Source organism: Eschrichtius robustus, chromosome 1 (assembly GCF_028021215.1).
Source record: "Eschrichtius robustus isolate mEscRob2 chromosome 1, mEscRob2.pri, whole genome shotgun sequence".
Classification (NCBI taxonomy): domain Eukaryota; kingdom Metazoa; phylum Chordata; class Mammalia; order Artiodactyla; family Eschrichtiidae; genus Eschrichtius; species Eschrichtius robustus.
Window position 1 is genome coordinate 144,473,050 of NC_090824.1, and position 12,154 is coordinate 144,485,203.

At 54.5% G+C, this 12,154-nt stretch overlaps 4 non-coding genes across 4 annotated transcripts; all 4 read left to right on the forward strand.

The window, feature by feature from the left end:
* Positions 1 to 2,136: 2,136 nt before the first annotated feature.
* On the forward strand, positions 2,137 to 2,229 carry LOC137776865 (small nucleolar RNA SNORD116). Its single transcript, XR_011076339.1, has one exon. It is a non-coding gene; the product is annotated as a small nucleolar RNA SNORD116 (small nucleolar RNA).
* A 2,687-nt stretch (positions 2,230 to 4,916) lies between these two features.
* On the forward strand, positions 4,917 to 5,009 carry LOC137749775 (small nucleolar RNA SNORD116). Its single transcript, XR_011070281.1, has one exon. It is a non-coding gene; the product is annotated as a small nucleolar RNA SNORD116 (small nucleolar RNA).
* A 2,663-nt stretch (positions 5,010 to 7,672) lies between these two features.
* LOC137749781 (small nucleolar RNA SNORD116) lies at positions 7,673 to 7,765 on the forward strand. The gene has a single exon (XR_011070282.1). It is a non-coding gene; the product is annotated as a small nucleolar RNA SNORD116 (small nucleolar RNA).
* A 2,660-nt stretch (positions 7,766 to 10,425) lies between these two features.
* LOC137776871 (small nucleolar RNA SNORD116) lies at positions 10,426 to 10,518 on the forward strand. Its single transcript, XR_011076340.1, has one exon. It is a non-coding gene; the product is annotated as a small nucleolar RNA SNORD116 (small nucleolar RNA).
* Positions 10,519 to 12,154: the final 1,636 nt, after the last annotated feature.

Consider the following 12,154-nt stretch of genomic DNA (forward strand, 5'->3'; position numbering starts at 1 on the left):
TTTAACTCCCGGCACAGTGTTGATGCCAAGTGGGTCATCGTGGAGTGGGGACAGGAACAAGTGCTGAATTTAAACCTGCGTGGATCACTGATGGCCCGCACAGGAAGGTAAGGGAAGATGTGGACATGTCCTTTGTGATGTCGTGGATTAGGCTATCATAATTGGGTTGCAGGGGCTGGCCTCGGCTTCCCAAGGATGTGTCATGTTCATGATTGGCTGGCATCAGCTGCCTATGGAGGGGATGGCTTTGGCAGTTCAGGTGGATGAGGTGAAGTAGGTAACTGTGTAGATTTGGAATCCGATTGCCAGAGGAAAGACACTCAAAGCGTGTCTTGCGAGACATAAAGAAGATTGACATGGTGACGCGTATACGCTGGCCTCCTTGGAGGATGTTTAGTTATGCGAACATCCCCTTTGGCCGCTTTGTTCCCTTGTTTGGGAATGTGCAAAGCGAAAGTGCTTCCCCCGGGGGGGGCATGACTCGGCTTGCGAATAGCCAGAGTTTTATCTGGAGCAGTCCGTTGGGGGCACAGAGGTGGGGGCACTGTTGCGACACCAGACGCACTTCGTGGACAGCCACTGTGCCCTTTCAAGTTTCAAGGTCCTCTCGTGTGGCAAAGGTTTTCCGTTGAAAGTCTGTCTGTGGTCTTCCGGGACAGTGCCTTTGATCAGTGTGAGTTCCTCGGTAGTGTCGCTGTGGCAGTGGAGAATTGCCAGGATGCATGGGGTGGGGTGGGCATCATCAAAGCAGACAGGCTTGAGGTGTGTCTTCAATGCTGTTCAGTGTCTCCGTGTTCGCATGATGTCTGTGGCTTCAAGTAGAGTCGAGTCGCCCTGCAGGCAGGAGGAGGGCACTTAGGACGAGGCTTTGTAGCGTTTGAGCGTTTCCTCAGTGGTCAAGGCCGCAAACCCTACCAGTTGGAAGCCTGCCTCTACGTGGCCGGGAAGGTGGCCTAATTTCCGCTGTGGGGTTCCAACCTGTGTCATGGTTGCTAAAGCCCAACACTTCCCATTGAGGGCTTCCCAAGGGGTCATGGAAAGTGATTTGGTCTAGTTGGCGAGATGAGGCACTTGGGCCGAAGTCCATTAAGCCCTTGAGAAGTGCCAGGCTGCATCGTGCCAGTCGGCAACTGCAGGTCGGTGTCAGCCCGCCCATGGGAGGTTACCTTGCTTCCGGGAGCACTGGGAGTGACACCAAGGGCACATCAGATGTGCTGGTAGGTGGCAGGATCTCCAGGTCCACATAGGGGTGACACCAACGGCCGGGAGGGAGGTCTTGTCCAGTCTTTGTGCTTTGGTCAGAAGGCGTGGCTGTGGGAGAGCCGGAGTCTGTGGCCTATTTCGACAGCCTTCGGGTCAAAGTTCGCATGCGGCCTCATGAAGCTGACAGGGGTCTTTCTCCTTTCAGTTGGGGTCCAACCAGGGTGCTGTGTATAAACTATGACGTTTACTGTTAGAGGCGTCTGCAGAGGGCCACAGGGACACCCAGAGACCAAGACGCGTATTTAGCGGCACACACAGGAATCCACAAACGCATCCTCGTGCAGAGTCACAGTCACACACGCCCACACGTGTGAATACACACATACAGCCTCTCACACACCGAGCAACGTACGTGCGTAACTTCCTTCAGTCGTGCTGTGAGACACACAATCAGTTTTCGGTAAGGGATAGTGGTACTTGGGAAGCAGGTTCCAGGCTCACGCCCAGGTTAAGTGTTCACAAAAATCATGTTCTCTGAGGACCCTGGTGCAATTTAGAAACCTGCGTGATTTCTGTCCACTTCTCAGGTGCTGTTGCAGCGTAAGGCTGGCTGTTGTCAGAGAAGAAATCCTTCGCATTGTCTGACGACTGCATGTGCTAAGGAGAACTGGAAAAAGTGGGGCGGGTGCACTTTGCCGAGCATGGCTGTGGATATCTCAGGACTAGGCATTCACCCATACTAAGATGTGCCATTGGATATTAGGATTTCCACAGATGGGCCCAATGGTTGCAAGAGTGGATTGATTGTTGGTCCTGCTGAGTGGCCTGAGGACTGTGGATTCCCCAGGCACTTGGAGTACTTCCAGGTCATGGCTCCTGTGCAGAGACCCACGGCCTTCCCTTTTGTGTTCTGCAGCGTCCCAGCATGTGCTTGGATCGATGATGACACCCTTGTATGCATTCCATGGAAAATTTGAACAAAATGAGTGAGAACGCTCTACCGTCTCCTCATCGAAACTGAGGTCCAGCACGTTTCCTCTCTCGGGAGTACGGGACAGTTAGGAGTGAGGGCCAACGTCCCCTGCTGACAGGCATGCAAACACCACTAAGGGCTCCAGCATTGGAGGGGCTCCTGTCTGAGGGTCGACCATGTCTGCCCATAAGCTGGGTCATCTATGAATCCCCGGTCCCTGCTAAAAGGCCGTTGAGGGAATGCAAGAGGGCAGGCTTTCCTGCTAGTCTTCAGGGTCGGAGTGTGTTCTGGTATAGACCCAGTAAGCTTGCTGCTTGGAGAGTTGATTTTTGGACAGGATCACGCTTTGTGCATGCCACTTCCGAGGTTGATTATGGAAACCAAAATGAGCAAGCTTCCCTGGAGGGAGCCTGGAGCCTCAGGCCAGGCCTGTGGCCCTCTCTGTTGTTGTGTTTCACGCAGTGAGGTTCTTGACTGCCCGGTGTGGCTGGAGCAGTGGGTGGGCGTGGGCTGGAGTTGGGCGATGGCGGAAGGGGGCTGATGGTTTAGGCCTCAGTGCTGCCCCTGTCAGCTCCTCTGCTGAAGTTGTCGGCACACTGTTGGCGCTATGTGGATGTTCGTGGAGTGGGGTGTGGATCGAGTGAAGCATTTCAGCCTGGGTGGTGGCTCCTGGCCTGGAGAGAAAGGTAAGTTATCATGAGGAAAGGTCCTGTGTGATGTCGTGGGATGGGATGTCATCATTGAGTTGCAGTCGCTGGCCTCGGCTTCCCAAGAATGTGTCTTGTTCGTGATGGGCTGGCATAAGCTGCCTATTGAGCAGATGGCTTTGGCAGTTCAAGTGGGTGAGTTGAGGTAGGTAACTTGTGTAGAGTTGCGATCCCGTTGCCCGAGGAATGACACCCAAATGGTGTCTTGCGGGAAGAAGGGAAGATCGACATGGTGAGGCGTCTGTGCCTGCCTCCTTGGAGGTAGTTGAGTTATGCGGACATCCCCTTTGGCCGCTTTGTTCCCTTGTTTGGCAATGTGTAAAGCGAAAGTGTTTCTCCCATGGGGGAATGACGCGACCGGCCAGTGTAGCACGCAGGCCTTTCGAACAGCCAGAGGATTATCTGGAGCAGTCCATTGGTGGGGCAGAGATGGGGGCCCCATTGCCATGCCTGCTGTGCTGCCGTGGCCAGCCACTTTTCCCTTTCAGGCTTCCAAGTCCCCTCGCATGGCAGAGTTCTTCCGTTGCAAGTCTGTCTGTGGTCCTCGGGGACCATGCCTTTGATCACTGTGAGTTACTCGGTAGTGTCACTGTGGCAGTTGAGAATTTCCAGGATGCATGTGGTGGGATCAGCATCAAGGAAGGAGACAGGCTTGTGGTCTGTCTTCCCTGGTGTTCAGTGTCCCCGTGTTCTGAAGATGTTTGTGGTTTCCAGTAGGGTCGTGTCGCCCTGTGGGCTGGAGGAGGGCACGTAGGACGAGGCATCAAGGGTTTGAGAGTTTCCTTAGGGGTCAGGGCCGTGAACATTCAAGATGGGAGCTGCCTGAGACGTGGCTGGGCATGTGGAGTAGTCTCCGCCATGGGGATCCGACATGGGTCATGGTGGCTGACTCCCGCCACTTCCAGTGGTGGGCATTCCCACGTGTCAATGGAAAGTGATTAGGCCTAGTTGGCGAGAAGTGGCACGTGGGCCCACGTTCGTTAGCCCCTTGAGTGTTTTCAGGCTGCATCTTGGCAGTAGACAGCTGCCGGTCGGTGTCGGCCCGACCATGGGAGTTCCCTTGCTTCCGGAAGTGCTGCGAGTGACCCCAAATGCCCATCAGATATACTGGTAGCTGACAGTGTCTCGAGGTGCACGTAGATGTCACAGCCAAGGCCCGGAGGCAGGTCTCGTCGAGGCTGTGTGTTTTTGTCAGAAGGCGTGGCTGTGGGAGAGCGGGAGTCCATGGACTATTTCAACAGACCCTGGGGGTCAAAGTGTGCCTGCGGCCTCTTGAAGCTGACAGGGGTCTTTCTCCTTTCAGTTGGGGGTCTAACCAGGGCGCTGTGTATAAACTATTTCTTTTATTGGTGGACTCCTCTTCACAGGGCCATAGGGACACACAGAGACCAAGACGCGTATTCAGCGGCACACAGAGAAACCCACAAGCACGTCCGCATGCGCAGTCACAGTCACACATGCCCACACGCGTGAACACACACATACAGCCTCTCACACACCGGCCAACGTATGTGCCTAACTTCCTGCAGTCGTACTATCAGACATGCAGTCAATTCTCGGTAAGGGATAGAGGTCCTTGGGAAGCAGTTTCAGAGCTCAAGGCCAGGTAAATGTTTTTATGGATCATGTCCTCTGAGGACACCGGTCCACTTATGAAGCCTCGGTGATTTCTGTCCACTTCTCAGGGGCAGTTGCTGGGAAAGGCTGGCCGTCGGCACAAACAAGAAAACCTTCGTGTGCTCTGATGACTGGACGTGCTAAGGAGAACTGAAAAAAGTGAGGCGGGCCCATGTCCCCGAGCATGGTCGTGGATAACTCAGGATGGTAGGTATTCAAGCACCCCAAATGTGCCATTAGGTATTAGGTTTTCCTCAGACGGGCCCAATGGCTGCAAGAGTGGTTTGATTTTTCCTCTTGCTGAGTGGCCTGATGGCTGTGGATTCTCCAGGCTTTTGAGGTAGCCCAGGCTCATGGCTCCTCTACAGAGACCCGCGCACACCCCGTTGTGTTCTGCAGCGTCCCAGCATGTGCTTGGATCGATGATGACACCCTTGCATGCATTTCTTGGAAAATCTGAACCAAATGAGTGAGAACACTCTACCGTCTCCTCATCGAAACTGAGGTTCAGCACGTTTCCTCTCTCAGGGGGAGAGGACAGTTCGGAATGAGGGCCAGCCTCTCCCGCCGACATGCATGCAAACACCACCAAGGACTCCAGTATTGGAGGGGCTCCTGTCTGAGGGTTGACCGTGTCTGCACATAAGCTGTGTTATCTGTGAATCCAGGGTCCCTGCTGAATGGCTGTTGAGGGAATGCGAGGGGCCAGGCTCTCCTGCTGCTCTTAAGAGTCGGAGTGTGTGCTGGTCTACGCCCAGTTAGCTTGCAGTTGGGAGGTGAGTTTTGGCCAGGATCACGCTTCGTGCATGCCATTTTGGGGGTTGATTCTGGAAGCCAAAATGAGCAAGCGTCCCTGGTTGGTGCCTTGAATCTCAGGACAGGTCTGTGGACCTCCCTGTTCTTGCGTTTTTCACGGTGAGGTTCTCGAGTGCCTAGTGAGGCTGGAGCAATGGGCAGGGGTGAGCTCGGTTGGGCATCGGAGGAAAGCGGCTGAAGGATTCGGCCTCGCTGCTGCCCTTGTTTGCTACTCTACTTTAACTCCCGGCACAGTGTTGATGCCAAGTGGGTCATCGTGGAGTGGGGACAGGAACAAGTGCTGAATTTAAACCTGCGTGGATCACTGATGGCCCGCACAGGAAGGTAAGGGAAGATGTGGACATGTCCTTTGTGATGTCGTGGATTAGGCTATCATAATTGGGTTGCAGGGGCTGGCCTCGGCTTCCCAAGGATGTGTCATGTTCATGATTGGCTGGCATCAGCTGCCTATGGAGGGGATGGCTTTGGCAGTTCAGGTGGATGAGGTGAAGTAGGTAACTGTGTAGATTTGGAATCCGATTGCCAGAGGAAAGACACTCAAAGCGTGTCTTGCGAGACATAAAGAAGATTGACATGGTGACGCGTATACGCTGGCCTCCTTGGAGGATGTTTAGTTATGCGAACATCCCCTTTGGCCGCTTTGTTCCCTTGTTTGGGAATGTGCAAAGCAAAAGTGCTTCCCCCGGGGGGGGCATGACTCGGCTTGCGAATAGCCAGAGTTTTATCTGGAGCAGTCCGTTGGGGGCACAGAGGTGGGGGCACTGTTGTGACACCAGACGCACTTCGTGGACAGCCACTGTGCCCTTTCAAGTTTCAAGGTCCTCTCGTGTGGCAAAGGTTTTCCGTTGAAAGTCTGTCTGTGGTCTTCCGGGACAGTGCCTTTGATCACTGTGAGTTCCTCGGTAGTGTCGCTGTGGCAGTGGAGAATTGCCAGGATGCATGGGGTGGAATCAGCATCAACGAAGGAGACAGGCTTGTGGTCTGTCTTCCCTGGTGTTCAGTGTCCCCGTGTTCTGAAGATGTTTGTGTTTTCCAGTAGGGTCGTGTCGCCCTGTGGGCTGGAGGAGGGCACGTAGGACGAGGCTTTCAAGGGTTTGAGAGTTTCCTTAGGGGTCAGGGCCGTGAACATTCAAGATGGGAGCTGTCTGAGACGTGGCTGGGCATGTGGAGTAGTCTCCGCCATGGGGATCCGACATGAGTCATGGTGGCTGACTCCCGCCACTTCCAGTGGTGGGCATTCCCACGGGTCAATGTAAAGTGATTAGGCCTTGTTGGCGAGAAGTGGCACGTGGGCCCAAGTTCGTTAGCCCCTTGAGTGGTTTCAGGCTGCATCTTGGCAGTAGACAGCTGCCGGTCTGTGTCGGCCCGACCATGGGAGTTCCCTTGCTTCCGGAAGTGCTGCGAGTGACCCCAAATGCCCATCAGATATACTGGTAGCTGACAGAGTCTCGAGGTGCACGGAGATGTCACAGCCAAGGCCCGGAGGCAGGTCTCGTCGAGGCTGTGTGTTTTTGTCAGAAGACGTGGCTGTGGGAGAGCGGGAGTCCATGGACTATTTCAACAGACCCTGGGGGTCAAAGTGTGCCTGCGGCCTCTTGAAGCTGACAGGGGTCTTTCTCCTTTCAGTTGGGGGTCTAACCAGGGTGCTGTGTATAAACTATTTCTTTTATTGGTGGACTCCTCTTCACAGGGCCATAGGGACACACAGAGACCAAGACGCGTATTCAGCGGCACACAGAGAAACCCACAAGCACGTCCGCATCCGCAGTCACAGTCACACATGCCCACACGCGTGAGCACACATATACAGCCTCTCACACACCGGCCAACGTATGTGCCTAACTTCCTGCAGTCGTACTATCAGACATGCAGTCAATTCTCGGTAAGGGATAGAGGTCCTTGGGAAGCAGTTTCAGAGCTCAAGGCCAGGTAAATGTTTTTATGGATCATGTCCTCTGAGGACACCGGTCCACTTATGAAGCCTCGGTGATTTCTGTCCACTTCTCAGGGGCACTTGCTGGGAAAGGCTGGCCGTCGGCACAAACAAGAAGACCTTCGTGTGCTCTGATGACTGGACGTGCTAAGGAGAACTGAAAAAAGTGAGGCGGGCCCATGTCCCCGAGCATGGTCGTGGATAACTCAGGATGGTAGGTATTCAAGCACCCCAAATGTGCCATTAGGTATTAGGTTTTCCTCAGACGGGCCCAATGGCTGCAAGAGTGGTTTGATTTTTCCTCTTGCTGAGTGGCCTGATGGCTGTGGATTCTCCAGGCTTTTGAGGTAGCCCAGGCTCATGGCTCCTCTACAGAGACCCGCGCACACCCCGTTGTGTTCTGCAGCGTCCCAGCATGTGCTTGGATCGATGATGACACCCTTGCATGCATTTCTTGGAAAATCTGAACCAAATGAGTGAGAACACTCTACCGTCTCCTCATCGAAACTGAGGTTCAGCACGTTTCCTCTCTCAGGGGGAGAGGACAGTTCGGAATGAGGGCCAGCCTCTCCCGCCGACATGCATGCAAACACCACCAAGGACTCCAGTATTGGAGGGGCTCCTGTCTGAGGGTTGACCGTGTCTGCACATAAGCTGTGTTATCTGTGAATCCCGGGTCCCTGCTGAATGGCTGTTGAGGGAATGCGAGGGGCCAGGCTCTCCTGCTGGTCTTAAGAGTCGGAGTGTGTGCTGGTCTAGGCCCAGTTAGCTTGCAGTTGGGAGGTGAGTTTTGGCCAGGATCACGCTTCGTGCATGCCATTTTGGGGGTTGATTCTGGAAGCCAAAATGAGCAAGCGTCCCTGGTTGGTGCCTTGAATCTCAGGACAGGTCTGTGGACCTCCCTGTTCTTGCGTTTTTCACGGTGAGGTTCTCGAGTGCCTAGTGAGGCTGGAGCAATGGGCAGGGGTGAGCTCGGTTGGGCATCGGAGGAAAGCGGCTGAAGGATTAGGCCTCGCTGCTGCCCTTGCTTGCTCTCTACTTTAACTCCCGGCACAGTGTTGATGCCAAGTGGGTCATCGTGGAGTGGGGACAGGAACAAGTGTTGAATTTAAACCTGCGTGGATCACTGATGGCCCGCACAGGAAGGTAAGGGAAGATGTGGACATGTCCTTTGTGATGTCGTGGATTAGGCTATCATAATTGGGTTGCAGGGGCTGGCCTCGGCTTCCCAAGGATGTGTCATGTTCGTGATTGGCTGGCATCAGCTGCCTATGGAGGGGATGTCTTTGGCAGTTCAGGTGGATGAGGTGAAGTAGGTAACTGTGTAGATTTGGAATCCGATTGCCAGAGGAAAGACACTCAAAGCGTGTCTTGCGAGACATAAAGAAGATTGACATGGTGACGCGTATATGCTGGCCTCCTTGCAGGATGTTTAGTTATGCGAACATCCCCTTTGGCCGCTTTGTTCCCTTGTTTGGGAATGTGCAAAGCGAAAGTGCTTCCCCCGGGGGGGGCATGACTCGGCTTGCGAATAGCCAGAGTTTTATCTGGAGCAGTCCGTTGGGGGCACAGAGGTGGGGGCACTGTTGCGACACCAGACGCACTTCGTGGACAGCCACTGTGCCCTTTCAAGTTTCAAGGTCCTCTCGTGTGGCAAAGGTTTTCCGTTGAAAGTCTGTCTGTGGTCTTCCGGGACAGTGCCTTTGATCAGTGTGAGTTCCTCGGTAGTGTCGCTGTGGCAGTGGAGAATTGCCAGGATGCATGGGGTGGGGTGGGCATCATCAAAGCAGACAGGCTTGAGGTGTGTCTTCAATGCTGTTCAGTGTCTCCGTGTTCGCATGATGTCTGTGGCTTCAAGTAGAGTCGAGTCGCCCTGCAGGCAGGAGGAGGGCACTTAGGACGAGGCTTTGTAGCGTTTGAGCGTTTCCTCAGTGGTCAGGGCCGCAAACCCTACCAGTTGGAAGCCTGCCTCTACGTGGCCGGGAAGGTGGCCTAATTTCCGCTGTGGGGTTCCAACCTGTGTCATGGTTGCTAAAGCCCAACACTTCCCATTGAGGGCTTCCCAAGGGGTCATGGAAAGTGATTTGGTCTAGTTGGCGAGATGAGGCACTTGGGCCGAAGTCCATTAAGCCCTTGAGAAGTGCCAGGCTGCATCGTGCCAGTCGGCAACTGCAGGTCGGTGTCAGCCCGCCCATGGGAGGTTACCTTGCTTCCGGGAGCACTGGGAGTGACACCAAGGGCACATCAGATGTGCTGGTAGGTGGCAGGATCTCCAGGTCCACATAGGGGTGACACCAACGGCCGGGAGGGAGGTCTTGTCCAGTCTTTGTGCTTTGGTCAGAAGGCGTGGCTGTGGGAGAGCCGGAGTCTGTGGCCTATTTCGACAGCCTTCGGGTCAAAGTTCGCATGCGGCCTCATGAAGCTGACAGGGGTCTTTCTCCTTTCAGTTGGGGGTCCACCCAGGGTGCTGTGTATAAACTATGACGTTTACTGTTAGAGGCGTCTGCAAAGGGCCACAGGGACACCCAGAGACCAAGACGCGTATTTAGCGGCACACACAGGAATCCACAAACGCATCCTCGTGCAGAGTCACAGTCACACACGCCCACACGTGTGAATACACACATACAGCCTCTCACACACCGAGCAACGTACGTGCGTAACTTCCTTCAGTCGTGCTGTGAGACACACAATCAGTTTTCGGTAAGGGATAGTGGTACTTGGGAAGCAGGTTCCAGGCTCACGCCCAGGTTAAGTGTTCACAAAAATCATGTTCTCTGAGGACCCTGGTGCAATTTAGAAACCTGCGTGATTTCTGTCCACTTCTCTGGTGCTGTTGCAGCGTAAGGCTGGCTGTTGTCAGAGAAGAAATCCTTCGCATTGTCTGACGACTGCATGTGCTAAGGAGAACTGGAAAAAGTGGGGCGGGTGCACTTTGCCGAGCATGGCTGTGGATATCTCAGGACTAGGCATTCACCCATACTAAGATGTGCCATTGGATATTAGGATTTCCACAGATGGGCCCAATGGTTGCAAGAGTGGATTGATTGTTGGTCCTGCTGAGTGGCCTGAGGACTGTGGATTCCCCAGGCACTTGGAGTACTTCCAGGTCATGGCTCCTGTGCAGAGACCCACGGCCTTCCCTTTTGTGTTCTGCAGCGTCCCAGCATGTGCTTGGATCGATGATGACACCCTTGTATGCATTCCATGGAAAATTTGAACAAAATGAGTGAGAACGCTCTACCGTCTCCTCATCGAAACTGAGGTCCAGCACGTTTCCTCTCTCGGGAGTACGGGACAGTTAGGAGTGAGGGCCAACGTCCCCTGCTGACAGGCATGCAAACACCACTAAGGGCTCCAGCATTGGAGGGGCTCCTGTCTGAGGGTCGACCATGTCTGCCCATAAGCTGGGTCATCTATGAATCCCCGGTCCCTGCTAAAAGGCCGTTGAGGGAATGCAAGAGGGCAGGCTTTCCTGCTAGTCTTCAGGGTCGGAGTGTGTTCTGGTATAGACCCAGTAAACTTGCTGCTTGGAGAGTTGATTTTTGGACAGGATCACGCTTTGTGCATGCCACTTCCGAGGTTGATTATGGAAACCAAAATGAGCAAGCTTCCCTGGAGGGAGCCTGGAGCCTCAGGCCAGGCCTGTGGCCCTCTCTGTTGTTGTGTTTCGCGCAGTGAGGTTCTTGACTGCCCGGTGTGGCTGGAGCAGTGGGTGGGCGTGGGCTGGAGTTGGGCGATGGCGGAAGGGGGCTGATGGTTTAGGCCTCAGTGCTGCCCCTGTCAGCTCCTCTGCTGAAGTTGTCGGCACACTGTTGGCGCTATGTGGATGTTCGTGGAGTGGGGTGTGGATCGAGTCAAGCATTTCAGCCTGGGTGGTGGCTCCTGGCCTGGAGAGAAAGGTAAGTTATCATGAGGAAAGGTCCTGTGTGATGTCGTGGGATGGGATGTCATCATTGGGTTGCAGTCGCTGGCCTCGGCTTCCCAAGAATGTGTCTTGTTCGTGATGGGCTGGCATAAGCTGCCTATTGAGCAGATGGCTTTGGCAGTTCAAGTGGGTGAGTTGAGGTAGGTAACTTGTGTAGAGTTGCGATCCCGTTGCCCGAGGAATGACACCCAAATGGTGTCTTGCGGGAAGTAGGGAAGATCGACATGGTGAGGCGTCTGTGCCTGCCTCCTTGGAGGTAGTTGAGTTATGCGGACATCCCCTTTGGCCGCTTTGTTCCCTTGTTTGGCAATGTGTAAAGCGAAAGTGTTTCTCCCATGGGGGAATGACGCGACCTGCCAGTGTAGCACGCAGGCCTTTCGAACAGCCAGAGTTTTATCTGGAGCAGTCCATTGGTGGGGCAGAGATGGGGGCCCCATTGCCATACCTGCTGTGCTGCCGTGGCCAGCCACTTTTCCCTTTCAGGCTTCCAAGTCCCCTCGCATGGCAGAGTTCTTCCGTTGCAAGTCTGTCTGTGGTCCTCGGGGACCATGCCTTTGATCACTGTGAGTTACTCGGTAGTGTCACTGTGGCAGTGGAGAATTTCCAGGATGCATGTGGTGGGATCAGCATCAAGGAAGGAGACAGGCTTGTGGTCTGTCTTCCCTGGTGTTCAGTGTCCCCGTGTTCTGAAGATGTTTGTGGTTTCCAGTAGGGTCGTGTCGCCCTGTGGGCTGGAGGAGGGCACGTAGGACGAGGCATCAAGGGTTTGAGAGTTTCCTTAGGGGTCAGGGCCGTGAACATTCAAGATGGGAGCTGCCTGAGACGTGGCTGGGCATGTGGAGTAGTCTCCGCCATGGGGATCCGACATGGGTCATGGCGGCTGACTCCCGCCACTTCCAGTGGTGGGCATTCCCACGGGTCAATGGAAAGTGATTAGGCCTAGTTGGCGAGAAGTGGCACGTGGGCCCACGTTCGTT